The following is a 16147-nucleotide window of genomic DNA, read 5'->3' on the forward strand; positions in this document are numbered from 1 at the left end:
GCTTAAGCGAATGCATAGTATTGTACTGAACTAGAGTTTATTTAATAAAAACTACTTTAGAACCATAATGTATTCCTAAGCGTATTGGAGTGGGAATGGGTGTAAACTGTCTGGTTAAGCTAACTCGTATTAATGTTTCAAGGTTTTGGAATCGGAAATTATCGTTTTCAATAATTATTAATCAATTATCATCTGATCTACGTTAGCATAACTTAAATGACATGCTCATTCAATATAACTGTGTGAGCATTAAATTTAAAATAAACTGAAGCTATCTGAAGATTCCGTAATGGGATGAAACAGACCAAATTCATAATTATTTGATAGTATAAATTTATTATATTTAATAGTATAAGGTCGGTGGCTGAGTTGACATCGCGCTTGGGTCCCACTCAGGCGTAGCGTGTTCAATTCCTCGGCCGGCTAAGTCCTCCATCACAACACAAGCAACATTTTCAGCTTTCTGTGGTGGTAGTAGGAGATTTTCAAATATTTTCAGGTTATTCGTAACCCGGGAATGTTTGTCTTTCTTTTTAATAAAAAAAAAATAAATAAATAAAAAATAAAAATATTTAAATAAAAAAAAGTTTCTAAAAATAAAGAAAAACATTCCCGGGTTACGAATAACCTGACAATATTTCAAAATCTTCTACTGCCACTACAGTAAGTGGAAAATATTGATTGTGCTGTGATGGACGACTAAGCTAGCCGAGGAATTGAACAAACTACGCCTGGGTGTACGCCGACAGTCAAATGTCGATGTAAAAACAGTTTTAACTTATAGACCTTCCTATAAAAAAAAACTCAAAAAAAACACTTATGAGATGATTTTAATTACATAGTGCATAATTTGTAAGACAATTACTTAATTGATATTGACCTTAACAATTTTCATCTTCTCGTCGGTACTTTAAAAATTGTTCTGGAACAAAATTTTTTTAATGATTTATTGGCAAAATAGCTACCTGCTCGTACCAACAACTTGTTTACTCATTAGTATTTCTATCCTTTAGTGAGGCAAAACTTTGTTAGTTCTTTACTTTGTATTTCATATCAGTAGGTAATAAGTGTTTACCTCATGAAATGGTAAATATTATATAAAATATGAAAAAATGCTTACGTATTTCGTATTCCCTTATCATTAAAAATGTTTTCATGTAAACTTAAACATGTTTTTCAAATGAATTATCTTTTCCGGCATTTCACGTTAAAATGTGAAATTTGACCTTTGCAGAGTTTAATTTAAAACAGACATGATTTAAAGAACATTTTTACGAGATAAATATACTGACTTTGCCTTGTAATCCTTTGAGAGAAGTCGAATAAATACTAAATAGGAGAAAAAAAACAGTTTTGTTTAAATTTTGTAAGAAAATGGGCGTTTTTCTAATAAATGGCTAATTCATAAACCCAGATCCAAAAGAATTAAGATAGCTTGAAAGGTCAATTTATTTTTCATAAGGTTACCCTTAATTAAGGTTCGGTTCATCATAACTAGGCAAATACGGAGTAAGTCCAATAAAATCCACAGCCGATCTCCCAATTAATCCTCGACTATTATATAAAGATTCTGGATTCATTTATTTACGTGCCTTAAGAGGCCCGGCTTTGCAGCTTTTTTATTTAAAATTTATATATTATTCATTGAATAATTATTTTATTAATCAAAAGATATAGCAAATCTAGTACGGACAAGTGGTGTTTTATTTATTTGTGTTTTAAATTATAAAATATAGGCCAGTTATCATAATTTAAAACACAAATAAATAAAGCAACGTATTTCCGTACTAGATGTTTGCTATACCTCTTGATTAAAAGAAAAAAATATACATATATATTTTTTTATTATTAGTAAATATATATTTAATGATTTACTAATAAGACAAGGTTTTATATGCATAGCACAAAGGATAAAAAATGATTAAAAGCAATACTTATTCGCCAGAAATATCCATAGAAATTGAAATTTCTTCGCAAATAAGCCGACGTAGCTCAGTGGTTCAGAGCACCTGACCGGACATCAGAAGGCGTGGGTTCAATTCCTGTCGGGGGCATTTATTTTTACTCGGGAGATATTTTCTATTTATATGGATATTTCAGGCCACTAATTGTTGCTTATAATAAAAATAATTTCAGTTTGTTGAGTATTTTGGTCTGAAATTCATACTTATGTTTCGTTTAAAAAAGGCGGCGCAGCCATTCTTTTAAGTCCAAATATGTTATGTACATAATAAGCAAGGCAAGAAATAAAACAAACATAAAACCATGAATAATATAATTGGTGTAACGACGAAAAGTGATTAAATTATGCGATACCAAATATCATACAATATAGTAAGTAGAATAATGGCATCCATAATTCAAAGTATTTTGATTTAAATGAAGTAAGGGTGAGTAAGGAAAGGGTCTAAGAAGGTTGTAATCTGGAAAATCAGATCTGGTTACTAAATTCTTTCATTTCAAAGATTGATTTTTTAACGGTGTGATATTGAGAGTCTTAATTGAGATGAACTTTCTTCTTTTGATTTTCGCACGGTACATTTGTTGTTCAAAGATTGTAAGTTATATTCCAATCAATTCAACTAATTAACTGGCGTTCAGGTTACTTAAAATATTTGCAAAAGCGTTTAATTGCGACATTAAAACATCTGAAAATTATAGCTTAGATAGATAATTCTTAAGTCATAAAATATGGTATTAATTATAGAAGCACTTTCCACAATAAATTGATGAGCATTACTTATCAGTTAGCAGCCTACTATTACTACCAATGTACACAGACATAAAGACTTAATCCACGTCATTACTATTTCAGTTGAACGCTCCAATTAATATTAATTGGTATTTAATGAAGTATCTGCAAACGGCTTATTAAGATATATTATTAACAGAAATCAAACAGCTGAATACAGCCTGTGCTCATTTTCGTATTTTATCGCTGGAGAGTTACGATTGGAGGCCTTATACTTATACCAATGACAGAAGAACAAGACAGATAATTAACTTTGTATAAATATATCTTGCTTTGGGAAATACATAGTCATTTTGGTGATGGAATATTTTTAGATGAAACTCTTTCATTTTGTTTCTTCGTTCATTAGTTTTCTGGAGTCCACCTTTGGATTCGCTTAATCTTGGCGGCCCTCAGTGCTAAGCCAAAGTACCGAGTGCTGTTGGGTCTGACCGCACATGCGAAGTCACTATGGACATTTCGCTTGCTTATCATGTGTTTCAGTCTATTGCCTCCCTCCCGCACCGCTAACGTACCGGCAAAGCACTCACCCATCCCAAACCTGCAGTTCTCTACAAATCGTCAGCTAATCTCACGTGTGGTCGACTTCTGTTTTTCTTTCCCAACCAAAGAAGTCATTCTATGATCAGGTGATTCAAACGGTCTTCCGTGAGTAGTGCAACAGGGTAATGGTAAAATGGAATATTAAAGTGTATGAAACCATTTGTGAATATAATATTATATATGGACCTTACCTCCCGGAGTGCCCAATACCACGCCACCCGAGCGATATACACAGTATTAAAGTTTTTTGTTACTATTAGGCGTCTACAAATATATGATAAAATCTTTGTACGATATACTAAATGTTTTCTCAAATTAAACTGTGAAACCGCACAAGAGTCCCAAATGCTCCCAACCAATGAGGCTATGGTATGACCTATTGGGTTTTGTTGTGTTGCTGAAGATAGTGGAGAGGGGAAAGAGATGGGGAGGAGGAAGGTGATGAAGTATCTGGCTATTCAGGTCTGGTCACCAAACACGGCCAAAGCCATTTCAAGCAACGTTTCATGTCTGAATTGTGGTCTTATACCAGGGCGATACTGAGAGTATTTTCCACTCTAGAACGTGCCGAAAATGTACTATTATATTTTAAATGAGTAAATTGTGAAATAACAAAAATTATTCAAAAAAAAAAAATACTTAATTTGAACCCGCGACCTCCAGCTTGCTAGTCGAGAACCTTACCCCTCGATTACGGAGGCCGTCATTACAAATTATTCCAGTTGAATAACTGGTAGGTACATGGACATGGGCAAATAAACATAAAAAAATATTTTTTTGTTTTTTTTACAACAGAATACATATTTAATAAATTTGCACCTCATTCCAGAGCTAACTACCTGGACTCTGCAAATTAGATACAAAAAACATTTGCTGTGCTTAAAATGAGTTTTCCCAAGGTAACATTTGATTAGATTAAAAATTAATTGTTTTATTATACTATTTAACACTTTTTTGGTATTTTTGGAATAAGCTAATTTTATACCAACTATAATATCATTCGCCACTGTATACGTAATAATAATTTCGTCCCAATTATAATATCATTCGCTACTGTATACGTAATAATAATGTCATACTTACTATAATATCACTCAGTATTGTATAAGTAATAATAAGTTCTTACCAACTATAATATCATTCAGCATTCTATACGTAATAATAATTTCATAGCAACTGTAAGATCGTTCAGCATCGTATAGGTACTTAATAATAATTTCATGCCAACTATAATATCATTCAGTATTCTATACGTAATAATAATTTCATAGCAACTATAAGATCATGCGCATTGTATACGTAATAATAATTTCATGCCAACTATAATATCATTCAGAATTCTATACGTAATAATAATTTCATAGCAACTATAAGATCATTCAGCATTGTATACGTAATCAGTGGCGGTTTTCTCTAAAGTGCGTTTGTGCGGCGAACCCCCATTAAAAAGATGAGAAAATAAAACAAACTTGTTTTATAATAATATAAGCACATTATAGATAGCACGCTATTAAAATTTCGCCTTCAAAACCCGCGCCACCGAAAAATACGATACATATTCCAACTTTGTGCGAGTTGTAATCCGCGCCAAACTCTTCATACAAAAGAATTTTAGCCGGTACATACCCTATGACGGTGACATATACAAAATTTGGTCTTTCTTTGCAAAAGTAAGACAAATTGTGTGCGCCGAACACGCGTTATGTTATCACGTGACCTCCGAACATTGACGAATGTAACCGAAGAAACCCGAGAACTTCGCGGTCGACGTTTGAACTTTGAACCATAGGGAAGCAAGTGTTATTTTTTATGTTATATTATGGTATTTAACTTTGTAGTCATTTTTGTACATATTTTTGTTTTCTTGTTTCTGCATTTCTCCAACCGTTTGCTTATGGCATTTGCAAATCTACTACCTATTGAAGTAGACTTAGTAAATTTATTTCGTGCCACCTTTATTTGTTTTTTTTTTTAATGTTTTAAATATCTATTATATATTCTACGAAATTATTCTTCTCGAAAAAACAATAATAATTAGCAACATACATTGAGTGCTATAAAAACATTAAACAATTTAATTCCTATAAAACTTTTCTCATTATCTAATATTTGTGTCTAGTGTAAAGTGATTTAAAAACAATAATATGTAGGTACCCCTCCCACTAACTTTATTTAAGTTGTGTGACTGCTGCCGTATTCGACTATTTGACGAAGGACAACAGTAAGTAAATTTTAATTAGATATGTTTATCTTCTCTTGAATTTCTGAACCCCCTGTTAAAAAGACCACGAACCGCCACTGTACGTAATAATAATTTCATACCAACTATAATATCATTCAGCATTCTATACGTAATAATAATTTCATAGCAACTATAAGATCATTCAGCATTGTATACGTAATAATAATTTCAAACCAACTATAATATCATCCAGCATTGTATACTTATATTAATATAAAATATTGAAAAAATGATGTCATAACGTTTATAGTCAAAATTTTTATCTAAACAAATATCTTCTTCCTAGCGTAGCATCCTCCAAATGTTAACAATCTCGTCCTTCAAACATAGCCATAATTGATTTCGATACCATCGGGGTTGACATTTGGGGGGATCAAGAATCTCAAAGGTCGCAACATTATTACTTTCTGAATACCGAACTCTGAATAGCAGATTACCTTAATTTTATTTCGTATTTTATTGGCACTTTTCAAAAGAAAGCTCGGTGCATATTTAAACCCAATTTACGTAAATTGAGCTAGGTATAATTATTCACTCAGAGGTAGTTTGTTGGCTCCTTAACAAAAATGACTTGTTCGGAAGGTTTTTTTTAGTAGCTGTACCCCGCTACGCGTTGCCGTGGCGGGTGCAGATAAAGAAACAATATCCCGTGTTGCTTTTATATCTAAAAAAGCGTGTTTTTACCTGTCATAAGAAACATCTTTAGATAATATATAAAAACGCACGCGTATTCGAATGCATAGTTGTGTCAGAATTTAAAAGCAATCGGTGAAGATTTTTCGGAGATTTAAGATTTTGAAGAAATGAACATTAGAATTTTATATTATATAGATGTATGAGACTAAAATGACATAATTATCTATCTTCTGAACAAGATGAATTTTTTAAATATAGTACAGCTGCTCTTTCTTTTTCCAGAGTGTTAGATAATTTTAATATTGTACAGCTGCTCTCTTTTTTTCTAAAGATAATTTCAACATCACTCTAGTGAAAGACAAGCAGTCACGATCGAAAGGTTGCTTGAAATGGCTTTAAGCCTGTTTAGTTTCCTGATCTAAAGAGCAAGATTTTTATTCATTACATTTCCACCTAGGAGGCCCTAAGGAAAACTAATTTCGCTCTGGGCTTTTGTCTTCTTTGGGGATGTTAGAAGGTATGTATTTTAATGAAAAGAAGGAGAGTTCTGCGAACGAAAAAGATTTGAGGGGCGGGTTGAAATATGGGGGTCAGTGTGTCGAGGAGTAACAGACGTACGAATTCATCCCTCCCACTGTGGTTCAAGGCGGTGGGTCGAGAGTGTCCTGCTGGAGAGGTCTTTTCTTTCCCTACCCACTTACGTCAGCTTCATAATATCCTCTTATTTCTGGTTACAATAATTCCACTGGAAAAAATGCTTATCTTACTGAAAAAAAAGTATGAACGTGTAACAAATTTAATATTTTGAAATGTGAAAAGATAAAAATATATCGGCCTCTGAAAATCTGGATCTATTTTTTTTCAAGTGTATTAATCGACCAAAATAAACATATTTAATAAAGTTCTCGAGCTAGTATGAGACGAAAAATGGGTGAATAAAATTGTATTATACCAAATAAAAATGCTTAGATAAGCACATAATTCTCCATTTTAGAACTCGTTATAGCAATTGAAAAAATAATCTATAGACGAGTTAGTTATTTATTTATTAATCTTAAGTTAGCTCACATCTTCGTGTGTGCTAATAGTTTTATAAACATATAAACATGTACATTGTTTGGCAAACATAATCTTTCTTTAAATATTTCAATAAAGTCACAAAAAAAACATTAATAATTGAGATAGACATATTTTCTAGTTGATAAGTTGACTTATTATACTCTTGGCATACTCTTATACCATAAGTCCTTCCCTTGAAACAATAAGGTTCTATTATTTTTCGGAATAACTTATTGAGTAAAACCTCAAATTATAATATTTAAATATTGAAGACAATATTAGTGATTCTTAAACGCAAATCTGAAACAGAAAAATCAGAAAAGGAAACGGTCACATCTGGGACTCGAACCCAGGACCCTTGTCTTTCCGGGACAATGCTCTACCAACTGCGCTAATGGGACCCTATCCTCATCGGTCACTTTTAACTGTATCATACTTCGAATAAGAACTACCAACGTTGTCTTCATTTTTTCACCGCACATTTTTATTGGCAACTATCTTTATCTATGATCGCAAGATTCAACCCGAACTAAATGCAATCCTAGACAGCGTCTTATAGATAAACCTATCTTATTGTTTTTATTTTTAATGTGCGACATCTATTGACTTTTTCTGCAAGTCTAGAAATGAATTATTATTTTTCGGAATAACTTATTGAGTAAAACCTCAAATTATAATATTTAAATATTGAAGACAATATTAGTGATTCTTAAACGCAAATCTGAAACAGAAAAATCAGAAAAGGAAACGGTCACATCTGGGACTCGAACCCAGGACCCTTGTCTTTCCGGGACAATGCTCTACCAACTGCGCTAATGGGACCCTATCCTCATCGGTCACTTTTAACTGTATCATACTTCGAATAAGAACTACCAACGTTGTCTTCATTTTTTCACCGCACATTTTTATTGGCAACTATCTTTATGTATGATATATATTTGTAAATATATTTAACTGTGTTCTATTGGAGTCCATTAGAGCTCAACCAGTGATTGTGACAATAACACACAACTCAACGAAATAAACAACACAGTGTAAATTGGGGTAAACATGACGCACACAAATAACCACCAATTTATGGAATCATGCAAGACGGCAATTCAAGACCTGTTGGAGGCAGTACAAGATCCAACAAAAAAATTTACCAAGGATCAACAAAACTTAATTACATTAAAAGTGAATACAATATTGGCACTGATGGGTCACGTCGCCATTGAAATGACTGAAAACAATGTCAAACTTGAGTCGTATGACCAATCAGTAGATAAAAAACGATACTTAAATCGAAAAAACGAATTTTCCCTAATGATTACCCCTAATCAAAATAATAAAGAAACAAATGAAAAACTCCAAAAACGAATCCAAGAAAAAATTAAAAACGGAAAATTAAGGATTAATATTGACAGCATTAAAAAAATTTCTCAAAACAGATTAATCATAAAATGCTTTAAAAAAGAGGACGCACTGATGCTGCAAAAAGAAATTTCCAAAGAATTACAGGATGTAGAAGCAAAAGAACTTATGAAAAAAAAACCTACACTTATATTCAAAGGCATCTTCAATGACTACAACACTGAAGATTTTACTGATGACCTATTTGAACAAAACGAATATCTTAAAGTTTTTACACACACTACAGATATCAAATCACTAATAAATGTGAAAAAGGTTGTTAAAAATAAATACAACGACACGATGAACTTCATTGTAGAGGTAGACAAGGACATCCGAAGAACTATAATACAAAAAGAAAAAATAAATATCGGATATCAAAGAATTTACGCCGAAGATGCAAACCCGCTGGTACAATGTTTCCATTGCTTACGCTTTGGACACACATCAAGTAGATGCCTTGGGAAAGAAAAGGACGCAGCTAGCTGCAGCTATTGTGGAGGCCCTCACACACATACGACTTGTATTAATATAAGCCAAGCACCCAAATGTCTGAACTGTGAACAACATAACCTAAAAAATAAACTGACATTTCCATCAAATCACCGAGCAAATGACAAGATTAATTGTAAGTTTTATAAAAAAATGCTTGAAATTGCACACCAAAAAATCGATTATTGAAAATCGTAATGTTTTAATGTTTTCTTCATCAGGATGTCATAAAATTGACATTTCTAACTACGTTTTACAAATCCATATTCTTGAAGTTTATTTTGTACTCTATAGTAGTATTTTGCACATAACTCTACAGCAGTATTCTCTGGTATTATTATTGAAACATATCTCTTTTTATATATTCTACTTACACGCCGATATTATTCAAGTTTGTTTTGTATTACTCAATACTAGGTTGTACATAGCTTCTCGGGAAATAGTATCAAATAATACTAAACCCAACAACCATAATATTAAAATATACGAGGATAATACTATTATTACAAACAGTTCGATATTTTTCTTTATAAGATGCACAAAATTAAAATCTATTTTTCAATTGATTTTTTACAAGCCTACAATATTCAAGTATATTTTGTACATCATTATTATTTTGTACATTATTAATAGATGCTATATTTCAACTTCCAACCATTATACTGAATGTTACGAGTATAATATTATATTATATTTTTAAATGGCTTTCAACTATATTGAAAATGATACTGATGTAGAATTTACCCGAGTAAGCAATTTAGAATGTTGGATTCACGCACAAAATATTAATAAAAGCAATACTAACCTTACCTGTGTCCAAATAAATATAAGATCACTAAACAAGTATTGGGATATTCTTCATGCCTATTTGAAAAACTGTTTGAAAGACATAGATGTAATTATGCTTTGCGAAACTGCAATTAACGAGGAACTTATTAAATTATATGATATTCCAGGATATAAATCGTATTATTATTGCAGAAAAAATAAACAAGGAGGTGGAATATTGCTGTATATAAGGGAACATTTACATTTTAAACAAAAAATATTTGAAACCATTCACTTTGAAAATGTGTTTTGGAATATTGACATTACCTAATAAATGTAATTTTTATATTTTAGCAATTTATAGACCACCTAACCTCAATAAAAAGGGATTCTTAAATGAAATTTCTTGTTTTTTTTGCAATAATGTAAACTTTAATGATAATATAATATTTTTTGGGGATATTAATCTTAACATACTAAATCAAAGTGATTCAAATATAATAGCTTATGAAAATATACTTACCAGTAATTACTTAACAAAATGTATTAATGATACGACTAGAGAAGCAATCGTTGCTGGTCAAATAACCAAATCCTGTATTGACCACATATATATTAGATCTAATAAATGTAACTTGTCTGCGTGTGTAATTGATTCGAGAATTGCTGATCATTTTATGACGGGACTAAATTTACAATACCATGACGTCAAAAATATTGAACAAAATGAAAAAATCACAATTCTGTCTCAAAAACGTGTTGATAAAGAAATAAAAAAATATAATTGGAATATTCTTTTGAAAGAAGTGGATTGCGTTACTCTGTATAATAAAATTAAAAATAAATTTAATGAAATCTATGAAAAAAGTACTGTAGTAAAGTCTTATAAACCTCAAATTAGACCTCATGCCATAAATGAATGGATAAATGAAGATTTATTATCAAAAATCAAATTAAAAGATACACTTTACAAAAGATGGAAAAATAATCCTACAAATAAATTTTATGAAAGAGAGTACAAATGTAATCGAAACAAAGTTACAAAATTAATCAGTGCATGCAAATTAAAATTCTTCAACTCAAAATTTAAAAATTACTTTGCCGACTCTAAAAAAACGTGGGACGAAATAAACAGATTGTTAGGGAGGAAGAGCAAAAGTAATTGCGACCAAGTAATATCAAACTATTTTTTAAAAAAAGAACAAACGACTGAACAAATATCTAACAATTTTGCAAACTTTTTTTCTGACAATGTTAAGCAACTATTACATAGATGTGACAAAAAAGCTTTTCATATTCAAACACATAGACTTCCACACAGCATGCTCTTAACACAAGCAAAACTTTGTGATATTGAAAAAGTAGTCAGAAGTTTAAAAAATAGTCAATCGCCGGGGATAGATAAAATTAGAATGTCTGACATTAAAAAACACTTTAATATCTTAGGACCTATTTTAACTCTATTAATTAATATGATTTTATCGGAGGCAATTATACCTGAAGATCTTAAATGTAGCATAATCCGACCCATCTACAAAGGTGGTAAACACAGTGAAATTGAAAACTATAGACCGATCAGTATTTTACCTGCAATTGAAAAGATCCTAGAAAAATATATATCTGTAAAACTAATAAAGTACCTTGAAAAATTTTCTATTATTGATACCCATCAATATGGTTTCCAAAAAAATAAAAGCACAGATCTACTACTTCAAGAATTTTCAAATAAAATTAATAATGATCTTAACAAAAGAAAACATGTACTCGTATTATTTATTGATAATTCAAAGGCTTTTGATACGATTGATCATAGTAAATTACTTAAAACTCTAGAAAATATTGGAATTACAGGAAACCTACATAAATTATTTGTTAACTACTTTCAAAATAGAAAGATTTGTGTAAAATTTTTTGATCATTTTAGCAAAAAAAAATATTGTTTTCGCAGGCGTACCACAAGGGTCCATACTAGGCCCTACCTTGTATATAATATATGTTACTGCAATGAAATTTATTTTTTCTCATGTAAAACATTACGTTTATGCTGACGACACTGCATTAGTTATTTCACATGAGGATTTATTAATAGCGAGTAATTTACTGCAAATTGACTTTGTCACTCTTCAAAAATGGTCACATGATGTAGGTTTAATAATCAATGCTAAAAAAACGAAGCTTATGCACATCAGATCTCCTCATAATAACATCACCATAACTCCTAAAATTATTTCTCATGACTTTAATTGCATTCATAACTTTGTAATACAACCATGCTCATGCAAAAATATTGAACTTGTTTCAAAATACGTATATCTAGGCTTAACAATTGATTGTTATTTTAAATGGGATATACATATACAAAAAAGTGTGCACACGGCTTAGAGCTATAGTGAGCAAACTTTATAGATTAAAGTTTTTTGTTCCACCAAATACCCTTAAAATAGTATACCTATCATTGGCGGAATCCCTAATAAGATACGGAATAACTTCATGGGGACATTCAACAAAAACAAATCTTCTTTCAGTCCAAAATGTACAATATTCTTTGGTAAAATTATTATTAAACAGAACTAAATACGAACAAAGAAATGACGTACCAAAGTCATTACTATACAACTCTGTAAATGTATTATCTGTTCGTGCTTTATTGTGGCTTAAAATTGCGAGTCAGCATACATCTCAATCTGAACATAATAAAATAGTGACACATGTTCATAATACAAGACTAATTGCAAACGATGGACTTGTAGTTCCCAGATACCTGAATAAATATGGTCAAAGAACTCTAGAATACCTCGTTCCAATAATTTATAACATGTTACCAAACTCAATAAAAAGCTGTGAATTGACTCACAGAAGGAAATGTATGTTAAAAAAATGGTTATGTGAAAGAATTTTTTTGTACTAATGTAATTATGTGTATATTTTATGTACTTGTTAAAATTGTATATGTATTTAAGAAGTAATTGTTAAAAGAACCCGTTGACAAACTGATATCAATCAGTTTAACGGGACTTAATTGTAAAAAATGTATTTTTGAAAGTTGATAAATAAAAAAATAAAAAAAATAAAATAAAATCGCAAGATTCAACCCGAACTAAATGCAATCCTAGACAGCGTCTTATAGATATACCTATCTTATTGTTTTTATTTTTAATGTGCGACATCTATTGAGTTTTTCTGCAAGTCTAGAAATGAATTATTATTTTTCGGAATAACTTATTGAGTAAAACCTCAAATTATAATATTTAAATATTGAAGACAATATTAGTGATTCTTAAACGCAAATCTGAAACAGAAAAATCAGAAAAGGAAACGGTCACATCTGGGACTCGAACCCAGGACCCTTGTCTTTCCGGGACAATGCTCTACCAACTGCGCTAATGGGACCCTATCCTCATCGGTCACTTTTAACTGTATCATACTTCGAATAAGAACTACCAACGTTGTCTTCATTTTTTCACCGCACATTTTTATTGGCAACTATCTTTATGTATGATCGCAAGATTCAACCCGAACTAAATGCAATCCTAGACAGCGTCTTATAGATAAACCTATCTTATTGTTTTTATTTTTAATGTGCGACATCTATTGACTTTTTCTGCAAGTCTAGAAATGAATTATTATTTTTCGGAATAACTTATTGAGTAAAACCTCAAATTATAATATTTAAATATTGAAGACAATATTAGTGATTCTTAAACGCAAATCTGAAACAGAAAAATCAGAAAAGGAAACGGTCACATCTGGGACTCGAACCCAGGATGTGACCGTTTCCTTTTCTGATTTTTCTGTTTCAGATTTGCGTTTAAGAATCACTAATATTGTCTTCAATATTTAAATATTATAATTTGAGGTTTTACTCAATAAGTTATTCCGAAAAATAATAATTCATTTCTAGACTTGCAGAAAAAGTCAATAGATGTCGCACATTAAAAATAAAAACAATAAGATAGGTTTATCTATAAGACGCTGTCTAGGATTGCATTTAGTTCGGGTTGAATCTTGCGATCATACATAAAGATAGTTGCCAATAAAAATGTGCGGTGAAAAAATGAAGACAACGTTGGTAGTTCTTATTCGAAGTATGATACAGTTAAAAGTGACCGATGAGGATAGGGTCCCATTAGCGCAGTTGGTAGAGCATTGTCCCGGAAAGACAAGGGTCCTGGGTTCGAGTCCCAGATGTGACCGTTTCCTTTTCTGATTTTTCTGTTTCAGATTTGCGTTTAAGAATCACTAATATTGTCTTCAATATTTAAATATTATAATTTGAGGTTTTACTCAATAAGTTATTCCGAAAAATAATAATTCATTTCTAGACTTGCAGAAAAACTCAATAGATGTCGCACATTAAAAATAAAAACAATAAGATAGGTTTATCTATAAGACGCTGTCTAGGATTGCATTTAGTTCGGGTTGAATCTTGCGATCATACATAAAGATAGTTGCCAATAAAAATGTGCGGTGAAAAAATGAAGACAACGTTGGTAGTTCTTATTCGAAGTATGATACAGTTAAAAGTGACCGATGAGGATAGGGTCCCATTAGCGCAGTTGGTAGAGCATTGTCCCGGAAAGACAAGGGTCCTGGGTTCGAGTCCCAGATGTGACCGTTTCCTTTTCTGATTTTTCTGTTTCAGATTTGCGTTTAAGAATCACTAATATTGTCTTCAATATTTAAATATTATAATTTGAGGTTTTACTCAATAAGTTATTCCGAAAAATAATAATTCATTTCTAGACTTGCAGAAAAAGTCAATAGATGTCGCACATTAAAAATAAAAACAATAAGATAGGTTTATCTATAAGACGCTGTCTAGGATTGCATTTAGTTCGGGTTGAATCTTGCGATCATACATAAAGATAGTTGCCAATGAGAAATGTGCGGTGAAAAAATGAAGACAACGTTGGTAGTTCTTATTCGAAGTATGATACAGTTAAAAGTGACCGATGAGGATAGGGTCCCATTAGCGCAGTTGGTAGAGCATTGTCCCGGAAAGACAAGGGTCCTGGGTTCGAGTCCCAGATGTGACCGTTTCCTTTTCTGATTTTTCTGTTTCAGATGAAAAATGATGATGTGCGGTGAAAAAATGAAGACAACGTTGGTAGTTCTTATTCGAAGTATGATACAGTTAAAAGTGACCGATGAGGATAGGGTCCCATTAGCGCAGTTGGTAGAGCATTGTCCCGGAAAGACAAGGGTCCTGGGTTCGAGTCCCAGATGTGACCGTTTCCTTTTCTGGTTTTTCTGTTTCAGATTTGCGTTTAAGAATCACTAATATTGTCTTCAATATTTCAATAAGGTTCTATCTGCCATTGGTATGACACTGAGATATTGCGGTTCAAAGCATGAATGCCGAATAAAATACTAATATTTGAAATTCATAAAAAATTTAATACGCAGAACGTATTGCATAATACATGGCATTCAGCCAAATAATGAGGTACCTATTTGAATAACGAAGAATACCGTTGAAAATATGTGAAGGATTTAATGTTGATTTTTTGATTCTAATTATTTTACTAAACTGTAATTTCGATATTATCATTCATAATTATTGGCTTAAAAAACGATTTAAAACCGCACATTCCGAAACCGACTACAACTTCATTATGACACAGAAAACGCTAATGTTTGGAAGACGGCTATCATCAACGCCCCCGGTGTGAAGTCAGCTCTGCCGAAATCACAAATAAAAACGAATATGTCGTTTCGGCGGCGAATTTAAAATGGCACATTTTAAATGGTTATGGAGTATTTATTCTTAAACATAAAAATAAAATAAACACAGCTTCGTAATCGTAATATTTTTTTAAGCGATTAAAAAACAAGAAAAAATTCCAAATTAAGCAAAAAAAACAGAAAGAACTTTTAGGTTAAAGGTTCTATCGGATTATTTTAATATTTTTTTATAGAAGATAATACCAATGCATCTAAACGAAACATTTATTTTTCTGTGTTATCTGCTATTCAATTTTTCGTTTAGATTTATTAGTATTATCTTCTTCTTCAATGATATATTATTACATTGATGGGCATAAAAGTCATTAAAAAGTTTTTTGCTAGACGCTATGATTTCTTGCATATAATGCTCTGAAACCTAAATATAATTCAATTAAAATTCGTTCGGCACATTAACCATGTCATGAATGTAATTTTTTATTTATTTTCTCAGTTTCATGCAATTGGCAAGCGAATGAGTATGAACGCGATGCAAATATAACTATGTGGGTCTAAAAATATTTTACCTATGGCGGATA

General features: G+C 31.4%; 1 protein-coding gene across 7 annotated transcripts in view; it reads left to right on the top strand.

The window, feature by feature from the left end:
- The window catches only part of LOC149424522 (dual specificity calcium/calmodulin-dependent 3',5'-cyclic nucleotide phosphodiesterase 1A-like), a 618560-nt gene that overhangs the window by 172650 nt on the left and 429763 nt on the right, over positions 1-16147 (top strand). The window lies entirely within an intron of this gene.

The sequence above is a fragment of the Hesperophylax consimilis genome, chromosome 4 (genome assembly GCF_061612785.1).
Source record: "Hesperophylax consimilis isolate HC1 chromosome 4, BYU_Hcon_1.0, whole genome shotgun sequence".
NCBI lineage: Eukaryota > Metazoa > Arthropoda > Insecta > Trichoptera > Limnephilidae > Hesperophylax > Hesperophylax consimilis.